The following is an 18448-nucleotide window of genomic DNA, read 5'->3' as shown; positions in this document are numbered from 1 at the left end:
TAACTGTTTAGGAATGTATGTGAAAGAAAGGCAGGATAATAACCTTTCTTTGCTCGAATCAAAGAGAACTTTCTTAAACGTTGGTAGGTCCCATATTTCATCCATTATATTCATCAACAATACAATGCAATAGTTTCTGATTTATATTCTTTTGTATTAAAATTCCTCCTATATAACAGTATTTTATAGCTGACTTTGAAATATTGCAACTTAATTATGATTTCTTAAAACTGTACTACTCTTATAAATATTATAAGTACTGCTGCTTTAAAGCATGAAGGCATTTTAATTGGATTGCATAAATAGAGTACACATTACTGTTTCCAAGATGAGAAGAATGAATATGGAATGGTAATCCTTTATGTAATCATACACATGATAGATTATATCTGGGTTTCTGGGAAGACAAAGGCTGTTGTATATAGCTACCGGAGCTGAGCAGCACATACTTTTCCCAGCCCTGCAATTTTTTTGCTTTTTAGCATAATACAGTGCAAACAGAGAGAACCTAAATCTCAACAATTCTCATGAATAAAGAATTTGAAAAAAAAAATTGCTTGGGCCTGACTTTTTTTTTTTATGTAAACATTAATTCAAAATTCTTGTAACTGACAAGCTAGCTGAAATATTGAAATTAAAGAGCATGTTGATCCAGATACACCATATTTCTTTAAATGTCAACCTTTAAAATGTCAGAAGTTTCCTTAAAATAAAAAAAATAAAAAATCAACAAACTCTACAAGAGTATTCTCTTTGACAGATTATAAGAAAAAGTGACCAAAAACTTCATGAATATGCCTAAGGGGCCCCTTGGTGAGAATACCTAAAAATGAAATAAAATTAGAGAACAGAAAGGCTCTGATGTGCAGAAATGATCTTAAGAAACAAAAATTTCTTTACTAAAAGACTGCCTTGGTGGATTAGGGAAGAGCAGTGGATGTCATTTATTTTGATTTTTAGCAGGACTTTTGATGCTTTGTCCTCACTGAAAAACTGAAGAAGTACAAAGTAGATAAGAGGACAGTGAGCTGGACTGTAAACTGAATGACCAGCACAGATGGTTGTGATCAGCAGAATAACGTCCAGCTGGAGGCCAGGAACAACTGGTGAACTACAGGGGTCTGTACTGGGGCTAATACTATTTATCATCTTCATTTTGTCCAGTGACAATGGACACTCGGACATTATGCCAACATCAGCAAGTTTGCTGATGATACAAAACTGTGAGGAGTGGCTGATACCCTAGCTGGGTGTGCTGCCATCCAGAGGGACCTTGGTAGCTGGAGAAATAGGCAGAGAAGAACCTCACAGAGCTCAACAAAAGGAAATGCAAATTTCCACATCCATGGAGGAATATCCTCCAAGGAGAAGGTGTGAGAGCTGGAACTGTTCAGCCTGGAGAAGAGAAGGCTCAGGGTGGCCTTATCCATGTATATAAGTACCTGAAGGCAAGAATAAAGAAGAGGGAGCCATGCTCTTCTGTGTGGTATCCAGCGACAGGACAAAAGGATATAGGTACAAACTGAAATACAGGAAATTCTTTTTAAACACAAGAAAACACCTTTTCTGGGTGGTCAGCACACGTTGTCCCTGGAGACTGTGAAGTCTCTTCTTGGAGACATTCAGAAGATGACTGGACCTAGCCCTGAGCAGCCTGCTGTCACTGACCCTGCTCTGAGCAGAGGGTTGGACCACAAAATTCCCGGAGATGCCCTCCTGGCTCAGCTGACCTTTGATGCTGTTCTGTGGCCCCCTCCTGGAGTTTCAGCAGTGTTCTTCACAAAATTGTCATAAGACTGAGGTCCAAATTCATAAACTATCCTGGGTAAAAGTAACAGAAATCATGTCTGAATTAACAGGTGTCAGGTCAGTGTCAGTGACAATCAGCTGTGTACGAAGAAGAAACATTTTCTGTGCATCTAAATCTAAGGCAATTTTTCTTTCAGTTACTTAAGGGCAGAGTGTTAGGACAAGTAAATGTAAGGGAACACCTGCAAACACCACTGTTTATCAAGGACATGGACAGGGAAAGTGTCTACTGGCAAAACTACAAAATTGAGGCAGCATCAACTTCACATGCTTAAAAACAAAAGACATATCCAGTGTTTTCTAAGCCAGTCTCAGATAATGGAATGCAGACAAAAGATATTCAAGAGAGCTGGAATGGCCACATTTCTCAATAGCAGAAAAACATTTTTCTTCTGATGATTTTGTGAGAGCCTGATGAGTTTCAATAATATGTCATAATTTGACAGGTTATCCCTGATTTTTAACTAGAAAATGAGACAAAATTATTATGTTTGTCACAACTATATTTTATATCTTAAACTCTTCTAATGGTGTTATGTGATGTATGTTATATAAAATGGCTATTGTCCCTTGCAGACCTTCATGGTCTGTGGTTAAACTAAATGCCAAACCTGTGTGAAACTTGTAGTCTGAGACACACAGATCTTTCTTTCTTTTTCTTTCTTCCTTCCTTCCTTCCTTCCTTCCTTCCTTCCTTCCTTCCTTCCTTCCTTCCTTCCTTCCTTCCTTCCTTCCTTCCTTCCTTCCTTCCTTCCTTTCTTTCTTTCTTTCTTTCTTTCTTTCTTTCTATTTTCTAAGTTTCTGTATAGAAATTTGGACTAGTTGCATTGTAACATTTGCTGGATAAACTTTTCAGCAAAATTGGTTTATTTCTCAGTAAGAACTTGTTTCAAGCTTGATTTTTAGGCAGAACAATACAAATCTCAGTAGCTCCATGCAGTTATGTTTCCAAGCAACACTGAAGGCAGCCCCTGGGGATTTGTCTGTATGTACACTCCAGACAAAACTCACAAAATGGAACCTTCCATCAACTACAGTAAAACTTTAAAACTCCTTGAAAACTTCATGACTAGAAGGGGAAAAAATTGTGTACGTATATGCTAACCTGACCATTTTGTTACATTTCTTCAGATATTTTTTAAACAAAAAAGGAAAATAAATGATGTCTGCTAGTGTATTTGCAGTAAAAGGTCAGAATATCTGATGTCTCTGTCCTTTTGGTATTATTTCCTGGGAACAGCAAATACCTAGGAACCTGAACACACAGTAGAATCCCTTATTAAAAGATATCATTAGGAATATCACAATTCTTAGTGGTAGCAATATTAACTGATACAAAGGTGTTTGCTTTTGACAAGAGAACAAAAGAAAGACCTCTTCAATTCACGCTGTCCTGTCTACATTAACCTTCTTGTGACTATCAAAGATTTCTACAGCTATTTTTCCCAGTACTGGGCATAAAGTGTTTTCAGAAATATTAGTTAATATAAAATAAAAAATAGAACCATTATTATGCCTCCAAATTTCAATATAAATTAAAAATATATATATATGAAATATAAACTGTGTTCTTGTGCTAAACACTGTCATCAGGGCTAAGGATCTTGTTCTAAGCTATGGAGAGCCTCTAAAGGTTAACCTTTCCATTGGCCAAAGTATCAAACCCATCCAGTGGTATCCTTTAAAGGTTAAGCTTTCATTTATTTAGTGTACTGTTCAAATATATTTTAACTTTTTTTTTTTTTTTTGGTGCATCTCACACCTGCTTGAAATCTGATTTTGACTAAACAAAATTAGCACCAAAAAGCGTTAGTAGCACTGCTTTCTGGAAAATAAATTAGTAAATAAATCACAAAATTCGTGAGGGCAGAAAGAGATTTTTTTATTTGTGTCACGTATGAAACTCTTGTACAAAGCTCTGTGGGTACAGCCCCTGAGGAGTCACAAACTGTTTAGCATAGAGTCAAAAGGTATCATGAGGATAAACACCAAGGCAAGGAAGCCAGGCTGTACACTGGTAGCAAATGGTGGTGGCTGCCTGTGACTCCCATATGCTCTTGTGTTTCACCAGGCTTTCAAAGGAGACCTTTCCCTGGGGCTATCTGTGAAAAGGGAAGGTGACAAGAAGGAGCTTGTGTGAGCAGAGCCATCAACACCTGGCCCAGACTGGGAAGTGCCGCAGGGAGGGCATTGTACTTGTTTCCGCTGAACAGGCTTGCCCTCCTCATGGCATCATGACCTGCATTTGAACTTCTCAGAAACAGCAGCATTTGTCTTTCTCTAAATCCTCTCAGAGATGAAACATAAGAAACATTTCACTTGTCAGGACTGTTTACTACTTGTTGAAGTAAATGTAAATCCGATGTTTCTCTAAGCAGGAGCTGACGGCTTTATTCTGCAATGATGCATCCATAGACTTCTTGGCATTTGATTTTACTATTTTGATGCTAGAATCTCTTTCCTGTGATTTAGTGTCAAAGCAGTAAAGTCATCTTGACCTGTTTAGACATTTTCTAAATAGCAGACTTAAAAATAAGAGGCAATAGCACGATAAGAAAGAACTGAACTGTGTAGAAGTATCAACACAGGTACCTATGATTGCTTTTGTGTATCTACAGTATCTCCAAATAATTTTTTTTCAGCAGTTGCTGCCCTTAATGAAGTTACAATTTCAGTAGATGAAACGATTAAAATCGAAGCACATGAAGTAACAGAGAACACTGAATGCCAGTTACTGATCCTTCTTTGAGGTGTCCCTGTAGCATCTTCATTTCAACCAAGCAATTCACTCTTTCTCCTGGTTATGACTTGAGTGGTTACCCTTCTGACTCTGCCAAGTCAGAATAGGAAATTACCAACCAGACCAAAAAGACCAGGAGGTTTCTGAAGTCTATAGAGACTTCTGTCACTTGAAGGACTGTCCTAGTCACCCTGCACAACAGTCTGCATCTGCTGACTGAACAGTGACTTGTTTTTAATAATTCTGCTTGCTTTTTTTTGAGTCATAGTGAACTGATTCCATTTAATTACATGGTCAATTAGCTATTAACATTTTAATTATAATAGCATTATGGTTGTCCTTAAAGAAATTATGCCCCTATGAAGACAATTGTGCTTTAAGAAACATTTCACCACTACATTTGCTGAGGAAAGAAAGAGGAAAACAAACTATGTAACGGAGTGTGCATTGTTTAAAAGAAAAAATAACACAAGATCATGGGTTTGCTTTCTAATTCTGCTACATTCTAACATCATCATGTCTTCCCAAGATTAAGGCTGTGTAGGGCACTTTGACCCTCCACCACAACCAAGAATAACTTTGGAGCAGCTCTAATCTGTATTTGGCTGTAGAAAGGTTTCCTGTGGTTCATCTCCACTGTTTAAGTCAATATATGTCAAAGTCATGGGACTGCTGTTGAAAGCACAAAACTTGTCGTAGATGTTCATGTTTTGATTGATTTGAGATATGGAGCTATTTTGAAATGTTTCAGTGTCATTAGGACATCAGTCTAGGAGCTTCTTTGTTGCTGAGAGTTTATTTCATTTTGTTCTTAATGGACTCTCTGCAGTATCTATCTCATTTACATCTGGTTTGACTCAAATGGCTGTCACATTATCTGGAAAAGCAAAGTACAAAATCAATAATTGCTATAAGTCTTTATCACTGCCACAAACTTTTAATGTTTAATCTCAAAACTTTCTTTCTGTGTGAAGTTTTATCCATCAGTTGATATGGATTTTGTTTTAAATCTTGCAAAGTAAATCAGAAGGCCTTTAGCTAAAGTGTACATTTCAGGAATAAATACCATATAAAAAAATTTTATGATATCGGGATGTGTCAGTCCCATATTTAGGAGTGTATATATGTCATGTATATTCTTTGTAACTGATATTTAGCCTCTACAGTAGCATGCTTCTGTCACCTGCAGCTTCTAGTTCTCTTTTTCTGCTTCCCATTTGACAAGCACTTTAACTGTCTGCACACCTCTGTGCACTTTTCTCCATTCATACTGTTCCACTCATGCTAAGGACTGTAGTTTTATAGCAAACGGCTTCTATTGACAACTGTTCAGTAAATATATCATGAGCAGGAAATTCCTTCTAGGTGTGGCTTTCTGGACAAACATCTCTACTCTGCTGGCACGAACAGTAACAGGTAGTGCAGTCACAGAAACATAAGGTGTTCAGTCTCTGTAAGTATTTCAGTTAATACAAGTTATATTTTGTGTGTTTGCAGAACCTTCATTATTTTTTTCCTGCAAAAAATGAAACTGCCTCTGTAGTGTTTGGAAATCAAGGGCCATGTGAGCCTGTTGCTTATGTTTAGCACTCTAGAAATTGTCATATTTGCAAAACCAAGTCAAAACCACTAAGTTTTCCAAGCTAGTGAATACTGCAAAGACTCCAAGTCATTGCGCAAGTATCCAGAGTATGACTAGTATCCATTAGTATGACAGCTCTTGTTTTGGTCTGTTCGAAAAAGTATTTGTCCTTTCTTCTCCCCAGTCATAGGGACCGCTTCCAAAGTGTTTTCACTGATTGCTAGATGATTGATTGTTATAGTTTCTGCTGATTAAGAGTTCTTAGGTATAAAATACAGTAAATACAAAAAAGGCTTGCGATCAACGTGGCAGAGTAGTGCTTGCTATTTACTTGGTACATTGCAAATATCTGTCATATTGTTTTGAGATCTCTAACCAGCACACAATATGTTCTAGAAGTGTCTCTGAACAAATCTGCCATATGAACAACAGACGTAATATCAAGCCTTAACACATTTTTAGCTGTTCATTGATGTAGAGGATAATCTTGTTTGATCCCTGAAAGTCATATTGATGTCTGGGTACAAACTGTTGGAATGCATCAAGAACTTCAATAGTAGCATCAGGAAGGTCACTATCACACTATGATGCAAAGTTTACTTTATTTCCAAGGTATTTTGTCAGAGTGGTTATCTTGCTTGATAATAGCTTGTTATTTTTAGAGGGAGATGGAGGACAACTTTAGGTTTCATGATGAAAGAATGCTTGTAAGTTACCTGCTTTCTTCCAACAAGCATTGAATAATTATGGGAATAAAAGAAGACAATCTTGCTGGATCTTTCATGAAACATTATTGAAGAAATCATATATGAAGAAATATTTCTGGATATGGGCTCAGGTCATGTTTATCTTCAATTCACTTTTTTTTTTTTTTTTCTCACAAACTTATTATATAGTGAGAGGTCAGCATATAGAATGATCTTTAGGTTTTCTGCAAACATGTAAGGATCACCTGCTAAGAATTCCCAAAGAACCCAATGCATGTTTTTTAAACACAGTCCCATATTTTCCATCAATTGATTAACACAAAAATGTGTCCACAGAATGACTGCTTGAAACTCACAGTGTGTGAGCCAAAGGGGGTGGTAGCCAGATATGGTTCTCTCATTCCAGTCACATCAGTCTTTGTCCCAAAATTGTGTCTCTGCTTTGTCAGAGCCACAGTAGTGTAAAGTAAAAAAATAAAAAATAAAAAAATCTGAATCAATTTCATTGTGCAAATCTCTTACAGAGAAGTCATATTAGCCACACTAGATCATATCAACATTCTTTCCCCTTTTTCTGCACATTTCTGTGCTTTCTCCCCTGCTGTCTGACTATGCTCTGCTTTCCAAGCATCATCATAATTCTGTGATCAAGAAGCTGAGGGTCATGTGTGCAGCACTATATGTATTATTGTGGATATATTGGTAGAACCTATTATGTGCTTATTATTTAGTTTTAGTCTGCATGAGGAGAACATCCACTACAACAAAAGTCTACAACATAATTAAGTAATTCCTTATTACATATTTTCTCTCATATATTTCTTCAGGTTTTTACTGATATTTCATCTTAATGTTATGGATGCAGAATGCATGAAGAAAAAAATAGAGGACATACTTCATTCAGTGTAAGTTTGTTCCTGTACAAGTTCTCACAAATTGATCCACTTCTACTAATGACAGCCAGTGTTATTCATGCCAAAACTTGTTCTATTTCAAAATTCAGCACCCTTTTGTTATCGGATAGAGGTAATAGAGGTAATTTTTACTAAGCTTGTCTCTTTCCCATGGTGACATTTTGTTTAAATAAGAAAATCTGTGTAAAGTGTCTTTGTGCCTATGGGTGAATTTATTTGAAGTGTAAAATGTCAAACTGGCAACAGCAATAATCCTGTAAATTAGGTATGTCAAATAATGTACATGTAGACTTTTGATTCATCTAAGAATGGAAAGATTTTTTACACTCTATTTTGAGAAACCTGAGTCATGAGCTCCCATTTCTTAATTGGTACTTTTGACAAAAGTGAGGAGTGCACCGATAAAAATATATATATATATATTTCAGAAAATCTAGAGTAAAATTAACACCATCTTCCAGCTCAGCAATTCACAGAAAGAGAAAAGAAAGGAAAGTAGATTTCTCCATTGCATGTAAACCAGTGTACAGTTTCACTACATATTCAACATAGGAATAATTGGGAAACTCTTAAAGTTAAAAAAGAAACTTTTTTTATACTAACTAATAAAAACATCATAATGAACCCTTTTTCTGTTTTCTCCTGTAATCTTTGGAGTACATCAACCCATCAAACTTTGAAATGTTTCAATTTAAAGATCAGATTTTGCTTTTGTTGTGTTTTGTTTCTCTGTCCTCTTGATTAATTTAAACTTCTCAATGAAATTTTACCCAATGTCAATATGTAGAGTGGTAGTCATCACCAGAATATTATTTTCTAGTTGGCAAACTAGATTAATTTTGTAGATGCTAAGAAGTTATGTCCAGATAGCTGCATACAGTGCATATATGTACATACATGCTGTACAGTATAAGACCATCTAGAAAGGCCACAGTCCCTTGAGATGATCTCATCCCACATCCTCACCTTGGAGGCCAGGCACAGTCTCACTAGTACAACCGAAAAAAAAAACCAACACATGGTGAGTCCCTGGACCCAGCAGGAAAACAGTATGGAGCAGTGTGGAGAAAAGACACGTCACCATTTGGCTGCAGCTGCAATAACTGAAGAACCACTAGCCCAACCAAGCTGGCTTCCTCTCCTGCTCGCTCTGCTGGATGGTGCTGGCCCCTCAGATTCTCTGAGTTCACTGCTCAGGTGAGCACTTTCTGATCCCTTCTTGTGAAAATGAGCCAAGATACCAAACACCTATTACCTGAACTATTTGAGTTTGGTTTGAAGGACCCGAGTTGCAAAGTACTTACCCAGGCAGTTTCCCAGCAAATCTTAAGGGCAGCAGGGAGTAATAATAAGCACCAGTGAGCACGATCTTTCCCAACTTCACAACTTCAGCTAGAACTTTCTAGAATTAGAGATTTTATCCATGAAAGGAGAAGTAATTTTATATAAGTAATGAATTTAATTGCAGCTATTTGCTCTAAGTACAGTGCCAATAGTTTTCCTTCTTCAGAGACCTGCAATGCTAAAATGGACTGGGGCACAATTCTGTTCCTATTGAAGCTTTGCCACTTCTTCCTCTTTAGTCAGAAGAGTTTTCTCCCTATTATAACAGTGTCAACATGCATTCAGAGACCTACTGTGTACTATATTATTTGCATAACTAGTATGTACAATACTATTGTATTATATTACTCTATTATTGTATTGTGTGTATACTATTACATTGTATTATGCAGCCTTTTTTTTCCTCTTTTTTTTTTTTCTTTTTTTTTTCTGTGCTTTACCTGCTACTTTCACTGCACTGAAGAGGGATAATCAGCAGCAATTATTCTCTTTTACAGAGAAAGCAATAGCTTTGTTGGATTTATAGGGCATAAGGTGGATTAAAAATGCTACCATCGAAAAAGAAAGAAAAATCATTTAAATTATAAATCATTTAAATTATTATTTATTATGTGCATACCAAGTTAATACTATGATACACACAGTAAATGGGAGTTATCTACCTCTTCTTGCATGAAGAGTTACAAATCCTTGTGCCTCCTGAGGGATGGGACTGCTCTCAGCCCCCACTAAGTAGTTATTGCACAGTGAATTCTTGTTGTTGCTTCTCTCTTTATGGATTTTCTCACAGGCCCATATCATTGTTCTCATTTTCTGCATTTGAGAAGGTGGACTATTTTTCTACATGAATTAGCTAAGAAATACAGAGGAACATCTTATCCTGAACTATTTGAAGACTGTCTAAACAATAGCTCTATCATCTCAAAATAGCTCATTGATCTGTTAAAGGATGAGGCAGGGAGGACGGAGAATCAACCCCAACACACTAGCACTAGAAATCCATAACTGAACCTTAGCAATCAATGTTCTCTTTCATCTGTCACTTATTGATGGAAGTGCCAGAGGTGGATCCAGTCTGTAGTTAGTACACACTATAATATATCTAGAAAGGAGAACTGTAAGAATTTTCTGGAATCCCCAAGCATCAGCACCTAAGGAGGGGCTTGCAGGCACCAATAGGATCAATGAAAGGAATCAGTGTATAGGTACCATACCTCACTGCTTGGTGAGCCACAATGCAAAGACTGCTGTAAGTGTTTTGCTTGTAAACTTATTCATCTGTTCATTTTAATAAGTGTTATAACTGTTAAGTAAGTGCTTTATCAAATATTTTTAAACCATAAAATTATTATTTTTTTAAATAAAAGAAACAAGTGGGGGAAAAGTGAAAAACAACTTGATGTCTGTGAAGCTGCCAAGTAAATTTTGCTGGTTAAGGAAGCTGCCCAAATATGTTTTTTTGTTGTTGGTGGTGGTTTTTTTCCTTCTTACCTTATAACGAATTAGTTGCTTTGCATAGGCTTGTTTCTCTTTATGTTTTCAGTGTCAGTGTATGTTTTCCAAGCTCTTAAAAAAAAAAAAATGTCAACTGCACAGCTAGAGACTAAGTATATCTTTAAGTGACCCTGGCTGCCTACCCCCTTTCTTACGTGTTAAGCTGAAGCATTATTCTGAGTTGGCTATTAGCCACAATGCCTTCACAAACCACTCAGAATTTATTTGTCAGATATTCCTCAGTGTTAAATGGTATAAAGTACATCACATTGTTTGTGAAGAAATCTCACCTTTATGATCCCTTTCATTTCTGCCTAATTGTCTAAGCTTGCTGTGCCTAGAGGGGGAAATTTTCCATTACTGCTGAAAAGATAAATGGTACAAAGCAAAATGAACCTGGCTCATTACAACCTGAAAAAAAAAGCAAAAAAAAAAAGCAAATTGGTCTTCAGAAATGATATAATAGAGCTGACACTTTTAATAGTCTGGAGTTCAAATGTGGCATTTCATATAAAGTTTTTTCATAAAGTATAATACAAACAATTACAGATGCTGGCAATAATGAATGGTACTAGATTTACTAGCTTTACTCTGTAAGTTGCAGGGGGAGGAAAATGCTTTTAACAATACTCAGTTTAATGAGCAGAGAAAGGTTACATTTAAAGAAATATAACATTAATTTCAGTGTGTTTCTAGTCTTAATCTCTATAATAACTGCACTAATGTCTTTTGATCTACTATGAAAGTGCATAAGTTTCTTTGAATGGTGAAAGCCAGACAGCTCATTTGATGCTTTAAACATCTGGTGAGCTTTGGAGGACAGGGCCAAAAAGTAATTGATTTCTCAGTATAAAACACAGTTCATACTAATGCCCAATTTCTTACTTGTGATTCAGTTAGATCAGTTAATTCTAAACATATTTTCATTAAGTGTACTATGCATTATTAATGTTTAACAGGTAAGTATTGATTTGATGGGATACTGACATCACATGTTCATATCTGAGAGTGGAGGATTTTGAGCATCCATAAAGCATAGCTATGGATCATCTGATTGAGGTAATAGATGTTGTTAATCCCATATACTGTATATCCATATTGGGAAAAAAAAAAAAAAGAAAGAAAAAAAAAAAGAAAAGAGAGAGAAAGAGAGTGAAAGCTTATCTATTCTCTATCACATAATGCACTTAGGTGTATTGTTCCAGACCAATAGAGAAAAGCTTATAAATATGTTAAAAAACATGTATATTGCTGTCAACCTATATACCAGTTCAGGAAATCCCCTAACCGTTTACATAAACTGTTTTGACTTCAGTGGGATTTAAACCCTATTTTAGAAAGGCTTTTAAGGCAGTGCTGAACAAAGGGCATGAATTGTAGATATAAGATTAAGATCATTTTTGATTTTTCTGACAGTTTAATTCCATATACTCACAGATCTGCATCTGACAGTAATTTTTTACCACCTTCATTTTCAAAAAAAAAAAAAGGAAAAAGAAAAGAAAACATTGTTTGCCCCTCATTTGCATATTTGCATACAGTCAAACTGTTGTGTTCTCAGGGAAGATCAGGTTCATAGATCGACATTTCTCATGAACACTTGGATTATACTGATTAGCACATTTTCAGCTCTTTGGAGAATGCCTGCATTGACATGTAGGCTGAGGAAAGCTGAATACATTGCAGGTAGTACCTAAACAGAATGCAGTCAAAGGAAAACAATAATAATAATTCACAGATATTCAATTATTGCCTAACACAACATTACACACATTTTTATGGTTACTTATAACCAGAACAACACAAGCTCATTAGCAATGGGAGAAGTATTTTAAATTATTTTTTTCAAAATGATTAATACTATTTTTCTAATCTTATTGAGGTCAAATGTGTGTGTGTGCATGTATATGAACTAAAAAAAAAAAAGGAAAAAAAGAGTTCTGTACAAATAAACTTGTGCATGTCACCTCACTTATTCAATTCCCCCCCTTTCCTACAAGCAACCTCTGTGGAGTACGAGGAACAAGGTCATACCCACTGAGTTGTAAAAACACTTTTTGCAATCCTTCTATCTACATAGCTCTAATGCAAAGAGGAAGGAGGTCCTGGGGACTGTGAGTCTATTTCTGCTTTCATGTCATGTCAGGAATCCAGACAAGGCATTCTTGGAGCTGCCTAGTGATGCTGGATGCTCTTTTCCTTTCTCTTATTCTCAATTTCTAATCTTTGACCTTAATTTTCTTTCTTTTTTTTTATTTTTTTTTCTGTCAAAGAATTGCAGGGGTTTTTTTTTGTTTTTGTTTTTTTTTGTTTTTGTTTTTGTTTTTCAAATTTCTGCATCCCTTCTACTTTCAAGCAGACGTTCAGTTTTCTAGGATTAGCTTTAACATTGTCTTACAGGTAGTTTTGGATTCAGAGGGAAGCGAGGAGGGAGGACCTCCAGCTCAATGCCCTGGAATTTGTGAGAGCAAACTTTGCCCTCTTCAGGGATCTGCTTGGTAGAGTACCATGGGACAAGGCCCTGGAAGGAAGAGGGGCCTGAGAAAGCCAGTTAATATTTAAGGATCACCTCCTCCAAACTCAGGAACAATGTATCCCAACAAAGAAATCAGGCAAAAATGCCAGGAGGCCTGCATGGATGAATATGGAGCTCCTGGACAAACTCAAACAGAAAAAGGGGGCCTACAGAGGATGGAAGGAAGGACAGATAGCCTGGGAGAGATACAGAGACATTGTCCAAGCAGCCACATGTCAGGTTAGGAAAGACAAAGCCATGTTAGAATTAAATTTGCCCAGGGACATAAAGGGCAACAATAAAGGCTTCTGTATGTACTTCTGTGTTAAAAGGAGGACTAGGGAAATGGTGGACCCTCTCCAGAAGGAAACAGGAGATGTATTCAATGACTTTTTGCCTCAGTCTTCACCAGCAAGAGCTCTAGCCACATAGCTTGGGCCACAGGAGGCAAAGGCAGGGACTGGGAAAATGATGAACTTCCCACTGTAAGAGAAGATCAGGTTTGAGACCAGTTAAGGGACCTGAAGTTGAGCAAGTACATGGGACCCGATAAGATACATCTGTGGGCCCTGAGGGAACTGACAGATGTAGTTGCTAAGCCACTATCCATTATATTTGAGAGGTCATGGCAAGCCATTGAAATTCCCACTGACTGGAAGAGGGTAAATATAACCCCCATTTTTAAAAGGGAAAAATTAAGACCGAGGGAATCACAGGCCAGTCAGTCTTGCCTCTGTGCCTGGCAAGATCATAGAGCAGATTCTCCTGGAAAATATGCTAAGGCACTTGGAAAATAAGGAAGTGATTGGTGACTGCCAACATGGCTTCACTAAAGGCAGTTCATGCCTGACAAATCTGGTGGCCTTCTACAATGGGGTTACAGCATTGGTGGATAGGGGAAGAGAAACTGATGTCATCTACCTGAACTTGTACAAAATATTTGACACTGTCCCCCATGATATCCTTGTCTGTAAATTGGAGAGACATGGATTTGCTGGATGGACCACTTGGTGGGTAAGGAATTGGCTGGATGGTCACACTCAAAAGTGTTGTGGTCAACAGCTCAATGTCCGGGTGGAGATGAGTAACAAGTGGTGTTCCTCTGGGGTCAGTACTGGGACCAGCACTGTTTAACATCTTTGTTGGTGACATGGACAGTGGGATTGAGTGAATCCTCAGCAAGTTTGCTGATGACACCAAGCTGTGTGGTGTGGTCGACATGCTGGAAGGCGGGGATGCCATCCACAGGGACCTGGACAGGCTTGAGAGGTGGGCAAACCTCATGAGGTTCAACAAGGCCAAATGCAAAGTCCTGCATCTGGGCTGGGGCAATCCCAAGCACAAATACAGGCTGTGTGGAGAATGGATACCCTGATGATACTTCTCATCAGGATCCCTGATGAGAAGGACCTGGGGTTGCTGGATGAGAAGCTCATCATGAGCCAGCAGTGTGTACTTGCAGAACAAAAGCCAACCATATCCTGGGCTACACCAAAAGCTGTGTGGCCAGCAGATCGAGGGAGGTGGTTCTCCCTCTGCTCTTGTGAGACCCCACCTGGAGTGCTATGTTCAGCTCTGGCGCTCCAGCACAAGAAGGACATGGATGTATTAGAGAGAGTCCAGAGGAGGGCCACAAAGATGATCACAGGGCTAGAACACCCCTCCTATGAAGACAGGCTGAGGATTGTTCAGCCTGGAGAAGAGAAAGCTCTGGAGAGACCTTATAGCTGCCTTCCAGTACCTAAAGGGGGCTACAGGAAAGCTGGGGAGGGACTCTTTGTCAGGGAGTGTAGTGATAGGACAAAGGTTAGTGGCTTTAAACCAAAAGAGGGTAGCTTTAGATTAGATATTAGAGAGAAATTATTTCTTATGCAGGTGGCGAGGCACTGGAATAGGTTGCCCAAAGAAGTTGTGGCTGCCCCATCCCTGGAACATGGATATCATAGATATCTCAGGAGAGATCTGTACATATGTGTGCACATCTGAGCTCCCTCTAATACTCCTGGTAGGCTGGACATGAGCCAGCTCTGGGCAGGACAATATAGCATTGTTAGCACTCTATTCTGCCTAAATCCTAAATCCTCCTGAGAGGCACTGTATAAGTAGTGCAGGATCACTGAATGCCCTGCTAATACAGCTCTCCAGTTTTTAGTTCAAAGATTGCTCACTGCAGCCAAAGTTGTTGTGTACACCTCAGCTTTTCCATCTATACCTGTCCTAAGTGTTCACGCAGTGTCACTGGTAAGTTTTGCACACTCCACTTTGGACACCGTACTGCAGGCAGCTGCAGTGGTATCAGACCTAACTAGTTTATGGCTGCCTAAGGTATAAATGCAGGATGGCAATCACACCTTTGGATTTCAGTGTAAACATGCCCTGTGCTGACAGCAGTGACAGAGGAGGTGGCATATGGCAAAGGCCGAGGGTATTACCTCCTCCAAACCAGCTTTTACAGTGTGTGAAACTGGCCTAAAATAAAGTTTATTTTTCAAGGTGAAAAGTATATAAAGTGAACTTTTATGCTGATTCTACAATACCTCCAGTCTTCCTTAAGGCATAGACTTCAGTTCAAATGGTTTAGTGATACTATCCATCAGAGGGTTCAGCCTTTGCAATATATTTCACAGTAGTCCCTAGGTTGGAATCAGGCACAATATATCATTTTGATATTGCTTTATAGCCTGTTGCCAGCTGTATATTTATCTTATTTATTTATTTATTGGGAGAGAATGTGTGAAATTTCTATTAATGAATAATATATGGAATGTAGCAAATAGAAAGTAAAAGAAACGGGCATATTGGTGAAAAGAAAATCATCAAAGTAGTCACCTACAAGTGCCAAAATTAGCTGTCAATCTTAACTCCAGATAACTTCAGGCTAAGTGTGAAAGTTAGAAATTGCTCATACACTTATTGCTATTCCTAAGGTTGGAATCGTTACCAATACTCGGGGCAGGGAAACTGCTTGCCATTTCCATAACCTACAGGATCAATGATCTGCATGACAGACTCTCATTTTTCTTTTTGAAATTTAAATCCTTAGCCGTATAAATACTACAGTCAATGTTGTGCGGGTACATCTGACCCAGTTTTATATTATCCTGTTAAGGGACTGGTAGTAGGCCAGCTTTAGTAGGTTAGATCTCTATGTGCACTATGAAGCCTACAGCAGAAACAAGTTAAGTTAGCAAGAAACCTGGTCCACATTAAAGTCACACGATGTACCTTTTCCAGGACACTGCTGGAACAGAAATTTTGCTAGAATAAATGTAACTTGGATGTGCATATAATCCACTGTTCTCCAAACTGTGGTATAGATATACTCCAGAAAGAATCAAGTATCGGATCGAACAATTACTGAACAATTTTCTGACTTGGTAAAACCTTGAGCAACACATTAAGCAAGTAAGACCATTGACAAAAACAAGAGTAGGATGGGATGTAAGCAGTGTGTGGAATCAGACCTACCTTGCTGTGGATCTATGGAACAGCAAGCTTACTAGAGCTTCTAGATAAAGCATGAAGGGTTCTTGGCCAATGCTTTTATCTCCTCTGATACCATATGAAGATGAAGAAACACACAGAGCCACCTAGCAAGAATCTCTTGTTAATAGCTAAATATGGGTAAGTTTGGCAGATCCTCATAGATCAAACTCCAGAGGCTTCCCAGGAACTTTCTTAAGTAACCTGATCAAATGAAATTTGATAAAAAACTAAGATTATAACTAAGCGGTAAAGAATTCCTTTCTCTCTGTCTGGTTTGAATCACTGTGGGAAATTTTTTCTAGGAAGTATAATTTAGCTTTGGTCTGTATTCATGTCTGTGAATAGAGGGTATCACTGATTTCCTGCAGACCCATTCAAGCATCCCTATTATCTTTGCCTCTTCTTCTTTCTCTTTGAGTTAGCATCTTGGAGAGGAGGCCAGAGAAGTGGATGTTCACATGATACAAATGGGATGAAGTGAAACTATGTTCTGGAGAGTCACGTCTTTTGGGAGAGCAACTTCTCAGAGCTTAAACTGGGCTTTCTCTGTAAAACAACCAATATTAATGCTAGAAAAAAGTTGAATTAGTACCATTTAGTATTAAACAGATGGGAAATACCACACTTGTTTTATATTGTGATTCCATGTGGTAAATAACTCTATTACACTAATCCTAGAAATGTAATAAATTAATAAATTGTCTCAATCTCTGTGCTCAAAAAAAAAATAAAAATTAAATATGAATTTCATGTCTTGGTAAATATTCTTAAACAAATTATCTTAGAAAGTCACTTTTTATTTTAGCATACTAAAGTTATTGTCCCTCCATTGCCCTGTTCTTAACGGCAAGTTCCATCCATCTAAAAATGTCATATGAAGAAGAATTCTTCTCTGCCAGTATTAATAACAAGGAAATCTAGAGGGTTCTTTTCTTCCCAGAACAGCAACGTGTTCTGAAAGCTGAGATGTGAGGTAATCTCAAATGGAATGTTCTTTTACAAATTAGATTTTTTTTTCTCTTGTAAAATCTCCTGATAGAGTGTTTCTGATGATGAAAGATGAAGGTAAGTAGTAAAACTGACTGATTTTATTTTCTTGCCAAACAATAAATTCCCTGTATTTCTGTTCTGTTTCAGTTGACCTGAAAGCTTCATCAAATAGTTTCTATTTTGGAGGGCTGGTGGGGGAGGAATTCTGGATTCATGCAAGAGGCTACCTCTTTTCTCAAATGGGGATATTGCTATTGGGAGTACTCAGGGATGCTCAGGTCCATATTTCCCTCAGAAGATAAAGAATCTATGTCCAGTTCTGTTCTCTACTCAAAGCATTTGAACCTTCATTGTCTAGTCATGTGCCAAACCCATCATTCTTTAGAGCATTTGGGATACTTTAAAACTTTTGGACAGCTTTGTTCTACTTTGCATAAAACACAAATGACTGTGAGTGAAAAATAGTGGTTGAAGAGCTTTGTGTTGGGAATAGTCACCCAAGACGGGTGAGAACTTCCTGACAGCCTGTGTCCCACTGAACAGCCTGACTGCAAAGCTACGGTGTCACAACCCTTCTAGCTGAATAAGTATTTAATTATCCTTTGCAAAATGGAACAGTTCCAGCAGAAGGATCTGCTTCAAGCCCAGAGCATTTAGCATGCAAAAAACATATGTCTGTGTTTCCTCAGGGGAGGGAGGACACTTCAGGCAAGGTGGGGAAAAAAATAATAAGTTCTTACTTAGGAGTGTGTTCTCAGGTTTCCACACTGAGAAAGGAGGGCAACATCGCTACTTCTTTGACCTGGCCTTCCATTTTATTTGCTTCTTCTTTCTAATCAAGAAACACTTCCATATTGAACTATATGA

At 37.8% G+C, this 18448-nt stretch overlaps 1 long non-coding RNA gene across 1 annotated transcript in view; it reads right to left on the bottom strand.

Annotated features, from left to right (window-relative positions):
* LOC308194272 overlaps nt 1-18223 on the bottom strand; it is a 50797-nt gene extending 32574 nt beyond the window's left edge. Inside the window, exon 1 of the long non-coding RNA XR_013950414.1 lies at nt 9057-18223. This is a non-coding gene — a long non-coding RNA (uncharacterized lncRNA). The remainder of the gene's footprint in view (nt 1-9056) is intronic.
* Between the last annotated feature and the right edge of the window lie 225 nt (nt 18224-18448).

This window comes from Anser brachyrhynchus (assembly GCF_964034855.1).
Source record: "Anser brachyrhynchus genome assembly, chromosome: 4".
Classification (NCBI taxonomy): domain Eukaryota; kingdom Metazoa; phylum Chordata; class Aves; order Anseriformes; family Anatidae; genus Anser; species Anser brachyrhynchus.
The sequence above is the reverse complement of the archived record's forward strand: the minus strand, read 5'-3'. Positions and strand labels throughout refer to the sequence as shown.